Source organism: Coloeus monedula, assembly GCF_965178545.1.
Source record: "Coloeus monedula genome assembly, chromosome: 12".
NCBI classification, from domain to species: Eukaryota; Metazoa; Chordata; class Aves; order Passeriformes; family Corvidae; genus Coloeus; species Coloeus monedula.
Genome location: NC_138792.1, coordinates 12,775,535 through 12,786,401, shown reverse-complemented (window position 1 = coordinate 12,786,401; position 10,867 = coordinate 12,775,535). Strand labels below are relative to the sequence as shown.

General features: G+C 47.0%; 1 pseudogene across 1 annotated transcript; it reads left to right on the top strand.

Annotated features, from left to right (window-relative positions):
• Positions 1–389: 389 nt before the first annotated feature.
• On the top strand, positions 390–6,773 carry LOC309577253 (protein FAM162B-like; annotated as a pseudogene). The gene is made up of 4 exons: positions 390–521; positions 3,514–3,616; positions 5,934–6,042; positions 6,666–6,773. The product of its transcript is annotated as a protein FAM162B-like (transcript).
• The last annotated feature ends 4,094 nt before the right edge of the window (positions 6,774–10,867 follow it).

Sequence of the window (10,867 nt, the reverse complement as noted above, 5' to 3'; positions counted from 1 at the left end):
TCACTAAGCCTGTCTTTGGAGAAATACAGCACACTGTCTTATTTTAGTTCTTCCATGATAAGGACTGAGAAAATAATGTGAATAATCATTTATTTACATGCTCTCCTGAGCAGCTCCTTGGGATGGGGAGCCTGGGGCAGAGTCTGGGCTGGGTGTGAGCTGCCACAGTGGTGATTTCTGCCCGCCCAACTCCCAAGGTGTGTCATTTTGGTAAACACGGGTGATAAATTTAACTCGTCATCATGACGTAAGCAAAACCTGTTGTCAGTCAAGGTGGAAGTGTATGCTACTCCCTTCTTACAGGAAGGGCTATTTTTACTTTAATAACTCATAGAGCAGCCTCCTGGGCTCCTGCCCAGGCTGATGGGGCAGTGGTGGTCCAGGGTAGGATGCTGGGGAAGCTGCTTGGGCATGCCTTGCACTGTGGCAGCAGGTGGCTCGGCTGGTCCTGCGCCCTGCCAGAGCTGCTGTCAGCAAGGCAAAGGATGCCCAGGACATGGCTTTGCAGATAGCTGACCCAGGTGGGTAGAAAGCCTTTGGTCACTGTTTCGTGCTGCAGCATGGAGGGAAAGGGTATTTGCAGGAAAGGGTGAGAAAATGACCCTCATTCTCATCGTGGCTGAGCTACTGTGGTGCTTTATCTCCTGGGGCTACAAATGTTCCTGGGACAGGGAACACACCCAGAGCTCTCACCAGCACAGTGCACAGCGGTAAAGTTTTTTTTGTGTTATATGGTTGTCCTCCTATGGCAGCAAATACCAACGGATACTTCATGTCAGGGAATATGTCAATAAAAACAAATAAATGTTCCTCCTCTTACCCAGCTGCCAGGTCCAATGCTGACCATTGCATGTCCCTGCATGTGCAGGGCTGGTGCAAGCGAAGGACTTACTCCCCTCACTCCCTTCTCTGCTCCTTGCCAGGTTACAGCTACAGTTGTGTGTGCTTGATTCAGGCAGTGCCCTGGATTACAAGGCAGGGAGCAGGCATGGGCTGCTCCCAGATGGACAGGCTTCCTGGTATTGACACAGTTTCTCATCTTAACCTGCACAACCTGGTTGTGCCTTTGAAGACCCCTCACCCTAAGAAAGTTGGGCTACATGAGCCTGCCTGTGCTCCTATGGGATGGCTGGGGGTCTCCAGTATGGGGCTGTGCCATTGCCTTCCTTGGGATGGAGCCTGTGCTTTTTGCAATCCAGTGTACTGCTTGCTGTAGATTTGATTCTGGCACTTGCTGATGTAGCTCTCCTGGTCTCACTGCACTTTGTGAGAGAAATAGGAGAAAAAAGAGACTAAATTTACCTGGGCCAAGATTTACAACTGGGATTTATCAGCCATTCACAAGTCCTGGCATGCATGAGCAGGTCTGGGGCCAAGGCACTTACTGTAATTTCACCATCTCAACATAGGCAGGAGGAGATGTTCCCCATGCCCTGTTCTGCAGCAGCAGTGATTTCCTTCCAGGTGAGTAACAGCAATGCAGCAACAGGCAGGGAGTACAGGATGCTGAGAGTGGGGACATCTTCATGTCCGTCTCTTCCTGCCTGTCCTGGTCACCACTGGACATTTCTCAACCCAAGTCCCACATTTGCAAGCACAGGGCACTGTAGTGTGACTTCTTGGGTGCATGTTGGGGTTTTAGGAGTTCTCCCTCCATTTTCTTTTTCTCTTAAAGAATTTTCCCTATATATCTGTCCCAGGGGGACAAATTACTGGGTGCTTAAAAAAAACAAAAGACCTGGCCATGGAGAGAGGGGTCCAACTGGCTACTCTCACCTGGGGTTTTCTTGTGTAGGGTGCAGGGATGCTGCAAGATTTGAACTGGGAAAAAGAGTTGGGTACAGCCCCTGGTGGGCGGGTTTTTCTCAGCGTTCGGAGGGAGAGGAGGGTGGCCACAGTTGTGGAGGGAGTTTGTCGCTGCTGCAGGCTTCTGCTTTCGGCTGCCTTCCTTCTACCATGAGTGGAGCTTGCTCACTGGAGCGACTGTTACACTGGGATGCTAACACCCTACCTCACTAAAAGAGGGACCTTTTCGCCATCTGCTCAGGTGCCTCAGGGAAAACCCTGGGATTCCCAAGCTCGCCTTTCCCTGCCCCACTGGGACCCAGGCTGCGGCCACCCTGCCCCCACCATTGCTTTGAGTCTTTGCTACTCTGTAGCCCCGCACACCTGGCCTGCCAAGACCTCCCGGGGTTCCCGTCACAGGTCCAGAGTTTGATACATCTTATCCACCACCCAGGATTTGTGCTCGTCCCTGCTGTTCCAGCCTGCTGTTCCCGAGGGTCCGGCCAGACACTGGGATGGGCTACCCAGGGGGTTTGTGAAGCTTTTGTTCCATCCCTTCCCTGGATCCCAGGCCGCCAGTGCCGCGTGCTCCCCGAGCTCGCTCCAGAGCGCCCCCTGCAGCCGCGGGGGAACCATCGCACCTGCCCTGCTCACCGGGAGCCGCCAGCGCCCCTGCCGGCTGCGAGCGGAACTGCACCTGAGGGGAAAGGGCCGGACAGCCGAGAAGGCTGGGACTGGGTTTGTGATTGTTTGCTGTTACTGCCATAGTTATTGTTGTTTGTTTGCCTGTTTATCCATATATATATATATTAGTAAAAATCTGTTGTTCCTATTCCTCGTATCTTTGCCTGAAAGCCCCTTAATTTCAAAATTATAATAATTCAGAAGGAAGGGGGTTGCATTTTCCATTTCAAGAGAGATTCCTGCCTTCCTTAGCAGATACTTGTCTTTCAAACCAAGGCAACCTTTCAAACCTCCCTGGGTGTAAGTACTGGGTGAGTAGTCTCAGCTACCTTGCAAAGGCCACTTGTAACAGGCATGCACTGCAAAAGCCAGTGTTTGAGCTAGCCATCGCTTACCTTGTTTTTCAGGGTGTCTCTGCCACTGTCCTTGTTGTTGTCTGTTATTGGGCTTGTTTCCATCAAGAGGAGCCAGAGTCCTTTTCGCATTGTGCTGTTGGTGACAGCATGCAAATGGCATCACCATGGTAGCATGATGGGGTGTAATGTATCATCATTAGAGTGCAGTAATGTGGTACCCAGCTTGCATGAGAACAACTGCCAGTCTCTCACCAGGCTGCATTTTAGCAGACCTCATCTCTCCATCAGTGATTTTAAGAGAAGCTGTTGAGGAGTTAGCTACTTGTGCTGCTGGCAGTTTGCTTAACTCACTAGTTGGGCCATTTAAAAGCAAGATGCTCACAGGGTAAGAGGATGCTGTGGGCATGGGGACTTCAGCCCCACATCATTTACCCCCTTAATCAGGAAGTTTAGAAGAGATTTTTAGTTTAAAACCTACCAAAATCAAAGAAAAAAAAAGTCAAATTAAATAAGCTGCAAGTGTAACAAAGCAGCTCACACCAGCTGCTGAGTCTTTTTGACGTTAGAAAGCACATTTGGCTCTCACAGAAGAGTGTAATTTTGAACTTCCAGTCCTTTTCCCTCTGTAACAACAGCTCTTTTCCCTTCTTGAAACTTAGCTCACTGCTTTTTACAAAATCTCTTGCAGGTAAGGAAGCTTTCAGGAATGAAAGAAGGCCTACAGATTTTGATTAAAAGGTCCTGGTATGGTCAGGATGCTTTAAAAAGGAGGACATTCCCAGGCACATATCGTAAGTGGATCTGTCAGAATGATTCCTTTGGCTGCGAACACACAGATTGAGACCCCAGTCTACATCACCCAGAACTGAACTCATGTGGTGGAGGTTAGTGCTTCCCCATGCTGGTGTCCAAAAATAACTGTAAATAATTGTAACATTGCTAGCCTGAGCTCCGCAGTTTCTGTGCCAGAGCGTGAGGTGCTGTGATCTTCCAAGAGTGTCTCGTTAGCAAAGCTGCTCAGCAGGATCAGCCGCACACTCACACACGCGTGCACACACAAACGCATGGGTAGCTTCAGTAATATGGGTTGATGGCAAAGAGCCAGGAAGGATCGTTGCATAGAGTTCCACAGGTGGAGGTTTATTGCATCCACACCAAGAAGGAGTCCAGAGGCAAAGACAGAGAACAATGCAGAGTCCAGGTTTATGTACAAGAGTGGGGTGAGCACCAGAGACCAATGATCTGAGGGCACGGGGGCGGTACAAAGGTGGGACTAGGAAATGGGAGCCAATGGGGAAGCTCTGGGGGAGTGGCGAGGGGCAAGGGCCAATGGGGGGAACCTGGAGTGGAGAACTTTCTAGGACATGAAACGTATAAGGTAGCAAGAGGGTGGAGTGGCCAACGGCCAACCAGGAATGCTGAACTGGGGTATATTACCGTAACAAAATAAAGCCTTCTGGGAGAGGCTTCTCTTCTCACCCTAACCTAGACTGAAGTCTCTGGTACTAGTGATACCATGATGATGTTTTTGCCTTTTCTTTTATACCCCTTTTATGCCTTTTTGCAACTTCTATATTCTTAGCGCTTTTTGCCTACATTCTTGGACTTGTTTGTCAAGCTAGGAGACTAAACATTTTAGAAGCTTCGTAATTAGGGATCAGTGTGCCCCAGACCCCAAGGTTCTCTCCAGAACACATTCTGTAAACTAAGATAGAACCATCCAGAGGAAGAGTGCTTGGGGAGGGGGGCTCATTCAAGCCGCTCACTGGGGAATTTTTGATAGATATAATTAGTACGACCTATAATGTTAGACCAGGTCTTTTGGGGGTGTGCACTGTGCTGTGCACTGAGGTGTATTTGACCTGGACGTGTGCACCTAAGGATCCTTAAAATAAATAAAAAGGTAAAATCCCTTTTTCCCTTCTAACCATGTTTGCCTCTTGATTTTAAGACCAGGAAAAGGCATCACTAGGGACTGTCTTACCCGAGAACTCTCTTTGTCCCTTGTACCACAGGCTAACCGGTCACCACAGTAACTCTTGTAACTTTTTGTCATTCCCTGTGAAGTAAACTGGATTAGCTTAATTTAGTTATCATAAATTTCAGACTAAGCTGAAATGTCTTTTGCAAGTCAAGCGGTTTCGTAACTCAGAAGCCACCATGGTAAGATATCATTTACTCTCAGTTTTCACATGCTTTGATAGGTTTTATTGATTAGTGATTAATAATGCTGCATAAATTTTAATAAGAAGTTGGGGCTATATATAGCTGTGGTGACAGACGTGCAATGAGTTCCTCCTGTATGGGTTGTGGTTTCACCTCCTTGTAGAGATATTTCATTAAAAGATTGTCACTTAAATTTGGAGCCCTAATGCTTCTGACTTGTGACATCCTGGGTCTTCTCCAGCCGTCCTTCCCCTTGCATGGCTGGATATGATTTCATGGATGGCTCACTGTCATGCTGCAGTTTCTTGCAAACACGAATTGTTGGTTATATGCCAGGAGTTACTCATGAAAGGTGGTGGAGATTTTCCAGTGATGGATGGGGCTGTTCAGCTGCTTGGGAAGAAATCTCCTGGATGGTGCGGTTGTATGCTCTGACCCAGTCAGCCTCCCACCACAGGCAGATGCGCATGGGGCTGGTGCCGACTGCCTGGCAGAGGCTGTGCTGTGGTGGGCTTTTAATTCCCTGAGGGTGGCATTGCCTGGTCCTGGTGGCACAGTCCCAGTGTCTCCTAGGGCTGCACAGCGCCCCAAGGTCTGCCCTGCAGCACCCAAATGTCAGTCCTTCATTATTACAATGGAAAGACTTTCCTGTCCCTGTCATTTTACAGGCATTCACTCTCACACGAATAAAAGAATACAGGAGAGCAGGATTTTTTAATCCTGTTATTACTGATGACTTTTGGGAGTAGCAATACCCCACCTAAATATTTTCCCCACAGGCTAATTCTTTCAGTCCTCTAAGCAGCTGCGGAAAGAGAAGGCTGAACTCCATTGTACATTGACAGGAAGTTGCTGTAAGACTTGAGCATTCATTACCCTTCTCCCCATGATCCATTTCATACATGCTGCTGCAGAATGGAAACCCTGCTCTGTCCTCCACAGGTCTGAGGTCATCGACACCGCAAGGAACATTGTCAGGATAAAGGTTTGCTACATCATGATTGCACTGACTGTGCTGGGTTGTGTGACCATGATCATCACAGGCAAAGAAGTGAGTATTTTTTCTGAGGGAACTGGTTCACCTAATGTATGGTCTATGTATGTTCTTTGGAAATAAGCATGTGGGTGACAGGTGTATGTATGCACAGGATCTGTATCACCCCTTCTCCAGAGGAGACATTGGCATTGGGAAGCACAACCTACTGATTAATGTGCTCCTTCTGACCCACTCTGCCATAAACCTGTGCAGTGCTCTATATGATGGTGTCTCAACAAGAGGTTGGGCCAAAGGTGATGGAGTAGCTCAGACAGTGTCAATGGCACCTGGTTCTGTCTGGCATCTGTCAGTCATGAGGTTCCTGTGGTCCTGCCTGCCTAGCCTGGATGCCACCATGGTTACCAAGAGCTGTGACCCTTCTCCCTATCCCATCCCACTGCTGGGTCTCCAGTTTGACTTGCAAGTCCCAGTGCACCTGTAAACAATTTACAGTGCAATTCTCCTGCTAATCAGAGCTGCAAATGCTGAAAATGTGGGATAACAAGGAAACAGATTAACTTCTATCACTGCAAAATATCAAAAAGGACAGTGAGGTGTCAAAGGAAGTGGTGCAAATGTGGGGAAATTTAGTGGTGGCAACTGTGCGCACGCAATGATTTCCACCAAACTGTTTCCAGGCTGTGAAGAAGGATCAGATGCTGCTAAGGGTGAACACAGAAAAGAAGGCCAAATGGAGGGCTGAAGTGGAGAAAGATCAGGAGGCAGCTGTCAGGAAGTCACAATGACTTGGAACAGATTAATTTTAACAGAAGGAGACAAATGATTTGCACATGTGGCATATGGACTTTGTTTAACTCTATAGAGCTTTTTCACTGGCACTCTCTCAGAGCAAAGACTCCACTGCTTAAAAACTGCTCCATGTGAACTGGGAACCCCCTGTGGAAACTCCAACTGCTTTCTGTGGCTTCTGGTCTTTGGCACCAGGTTCATCTGATGTACAAAAATCTCTCTAAACTGGAAAATGTGGGAAGGACAAAGGCAGGACTCCCCAGCTCAGGATCAGCTTTTCAGGGTGCTGCTGGTACTCAGGTCTCCTCACAGTCAGGAAGGACATGGCCCCACATCAGGGAGGATCACATTCTGTGCAATGCCTCCAGGGCAAACAGCCTTGGCCAAAGTGACCTAGAGCAGTGGGAAAAGCAGTCTGAAATATGTTTTGCAACCACAAAGACATCAATTATCTCTCTGTCTCAATTGTTTTTAAGCCTGCTGCCATCACTGTCCCCTCTCCCTTCCACCAGCACCTCGTGGGATGCTGTGGCAAGGGGAGAGGGGTGCCATGAGCATGAAGAGGGTCTGGGAAGATGGAAGAATGTGAACAGACCCTGATGACTGATTTGGGCCAAAAGGGGCTTTAGGCCAGAGGAGATGGTGGTGGTGTGAAGTGCTTCCTGTGGGGCAGCCCAGGGAATCCATGCCTGATGCAGGGAGCCTGGTCTGGAGACATCTCTTGTCCTATAGCACCTCACTGTCTTTCCCTTTCATCTTCTGCTTCCAGTCATTATCATGAAAGTTGTCTAGCACTTGCTTAGCTGTGATTTTAGTCCAGAGTAATTGTTAATACATGGTTTGCTAAAACTGAATTCTTTTAAATCGTCATAGTTCATTAACTCATAATAAAACAGCTGTCCAATTACATCTAAACAAACACATCTCTTCACAGCTTCATTTAGAGTGTCGCCAAACTCTCTGGGATGATGCTTAACAGATGAGAAAAATCCTAATGAAATATTCAAAATTACATTTTCATGGAGTGACTTAACTTCAAGACAGGCCCCAGTTCATGCCTATGGGTGCTGATGCTCTGATTCCCCAAGTGTCACCTGTAACCCTTCAAGACCTGTAATGCTGGCTGGTGGAGCTGGATGTGCTGCATGGAGTACCAAGGGACACAGCGTGGCAAAACCCAGCCAGTCTTACCCCAGCTGCTACAGGAGATGCTGTAGCCGTGCTCAGCCTTAGTGCAATGTCCTGAGCATCACACTGGTGCTTGGCCCTTCCAAGGTTTATTACTTGGAGCAGTTGCACTCCAGGGGAGTCTGGAAGCTCCTGCTCAGGTCTCTGAGGTTTATTGTGTCAAAAATCCTGTCAATTTATTGCTGAAGTGTCACTGCAGAAACAAGCTGCTGGCAAAGTTGGGCTGGGGCACTGGCAGGTGGTCAGCAGTTGTTGGGCTCTGGGACTCCATCTTCTGTGCCTGTGGGCATTTTTTTTCCCTCTGGTGCTCCTTAGGTGTCGCTGTTATCCCCAGAGAGATGGCAAAAATCACGACATAAGTCCAGGTCAGATGATATGGCCGAAGCAGAGCTAAGACCATGTTTAATGGAAAGCTTTATGGAAAGTTTTATAGTGTCGTTTGCAATAAAGAAATTACATGATTGGCCTATTCACCCACCACCTCTCAAGGTGATAGGTTGAGCAGTATAATGCCCATCTGTAAATATTGTTTTTCCATGTACCCAAAACAATATGCAGTTCTCATAACAATTATGCAGCTGCCAAGAGTTTACTTTTCTCTAACTGCTTTCTCATGAGAGACTGTGTGAGAATGAAAGCTTCTCACAGGAAAGCTGTGAGAAGCTTGTGAGAAGCTACAAGAAGCTCTCTACTAGCTTTTAGTATCCATACTTAGGAGCACTTCTCTCCATGCTGCACACTTGTTTAGGGTGGGGCAGATGTCACAGCTTGCAGTCCTTGTTTCTGACTCACAGCCCCATGCCGTACAGTTCACCAAAAGTGATGTCTGGTCCCTGTAGTGTTCCTCACAAAGCACGTCTCAGGGAAGTGAAATAGTGGTCTAGGACAAGTACAGAGTGAACAAGTCTCTGCTGAGAAAGCACTTTTGCTTCACAGGTAATACGGGCTATTTCATTTTATATGACCTGGTTTCCTTGGTTAGTGCAATAAACTGCAAGAATTACCTCAAAGTTAGTGTTCATTTGGAGATAAACTGGAAGAGCTTTCTCAGTCTCTTAGATGTTATTTTTTTTTAATTCTAAAATGACTTTCATGTGCCCTTTTCAGAAGGTACATGTAACAATTAAAAGAACCATTTTCATACTTGTAAACAAATCCACATCCATGTTCTGAGCTTCCCTGCCTTAAGCAGGAATGGAGATGACCATAGCAATATCTAAACAACAAGAAAATTAATTGTGACTTGTTCCACTCTCTGCTCTGCACTCCCTTCTGCCTAGGAAAAAAACCTGCTTCAGTTGTGAGCTATTATCAGATCCTCCTAAACAGCTGTGGTCTCTGCCTACAGTGCATAAAGCTGCCACATTACACACAGTCATTAAGAAAAAATCAATTCCTCCTCCATGAGCCACTGGTAACGCATCATCTGAGTGACCAGATGACCCAGGTGCTTTTGGGCTCTTATAAAGAGCTGTGTAGGGAAAGACCCTTTACCAATGCCTACATGATTATTCATTTTAATATCATAATACTCCCCAAAAAATCAATTGGATTGATCTCTGGCTTGCACTTGGTCGGCGGTGAGTGGATGCCGGTGTAGCATAGCCTCAGCTGGAGTCTCCCCTGTATGAACAGGACATGTCTCTCCAACACTGGGACTTATCACTGCTTGTTAAAATCTGTTTCCATCTGTGTCTGCAAAGTCCTTTGACTCTTCTCTTGAAAAGCCTCTAATTAACATAGACTCCTGAATGTATAATTGGCTGATCCTCAGCACCTTACAATTGTGGGTTTCTTTATTTCCCCTCCCATCTGTACTGCTTCAGTCTCACACCTGATCGTCCAGGCATTTAAAAAGGGGATGGGAGGTGTTATTGGGTAGGAGCTATTCTTCCCTTTTTAATAAGGTGCCTTGTGTTTTGCCAGCCTGGCCCTGAGGAGAGGGGCTGGCTCCTTTCTGAGGCAGGGGATAGAGCTGAGAATGTGCTGGTTTGCTATGGTGCTCAGAGAGACCAAGTGTGAATACTTTCAACTCTCATGCCTTGTTTACTGCTCTATTGGGGGAAAGGATGCTTCTTCCCTTGCAGAATTTTTTCTCTTTTAATGAACTCTTATATGGCAATGGTTCACAACATACTGGTAGTTGGTGCCACAGAGATTTGCATTACAGTAACAATTATTGAGAAAGCTTTTCTGTAGTAGCTGGAGATCTAATTCTACTTCCATTAAAACCAGTGCTGCAGTTCCTCCTGGCTGTGGATTAAGGTTATCATCCATGACTTTTTGAAGTTTCAGTGATTTCCAGAGACTCAGCTTCCCCAGGGAGTCAGGCTGCTGCAGGGCAGAGCTGGGTGCGCTGAGCTTTCTTCCTCCAATGTGGTGAGATCAAATTTTTATGAGAGGCTCTGCATCATGAGCATCCCAGTATGCCAGAGGAAAAAAGTCTGAGCTCAGGAGATCTCAGTCCCTTCTTTATTCATTTTACCTCTTGTTTTGACCTTCTCAGGGTGTTTCTAGTGACACTTCATTTATTTCCATCTGCTGTGGGCATGTCTTCTCCAGACTGGTATGTTCCTCCACTTGAGAAGAATTTTTTTCCATTTTTTCTTGCCATTCAGAAAAACCTACTTTTAAAGACTGCCCTGTTCTTTCAGTGCTTAGTCTCCCACTAAGCTGAGAAGCTGCTGCTTGTTTTAAGTCTAAATGCACCCAGCTTCAGCTTCCAGGCATTGAATGTTGTCTTCAACATGGAGTATAAAGCTTTCAACCCAACTCTTCCCTGTGTGTTACCAGTCACCCCTCAGCTGTTGTTTGCAGTTGTATGGCTGCTATGTTCAAAACACCTGGAGTTTCTAACCATTGCCTGGTGGGTATCATTGGCTTACTGGCCATTTAAGTGATT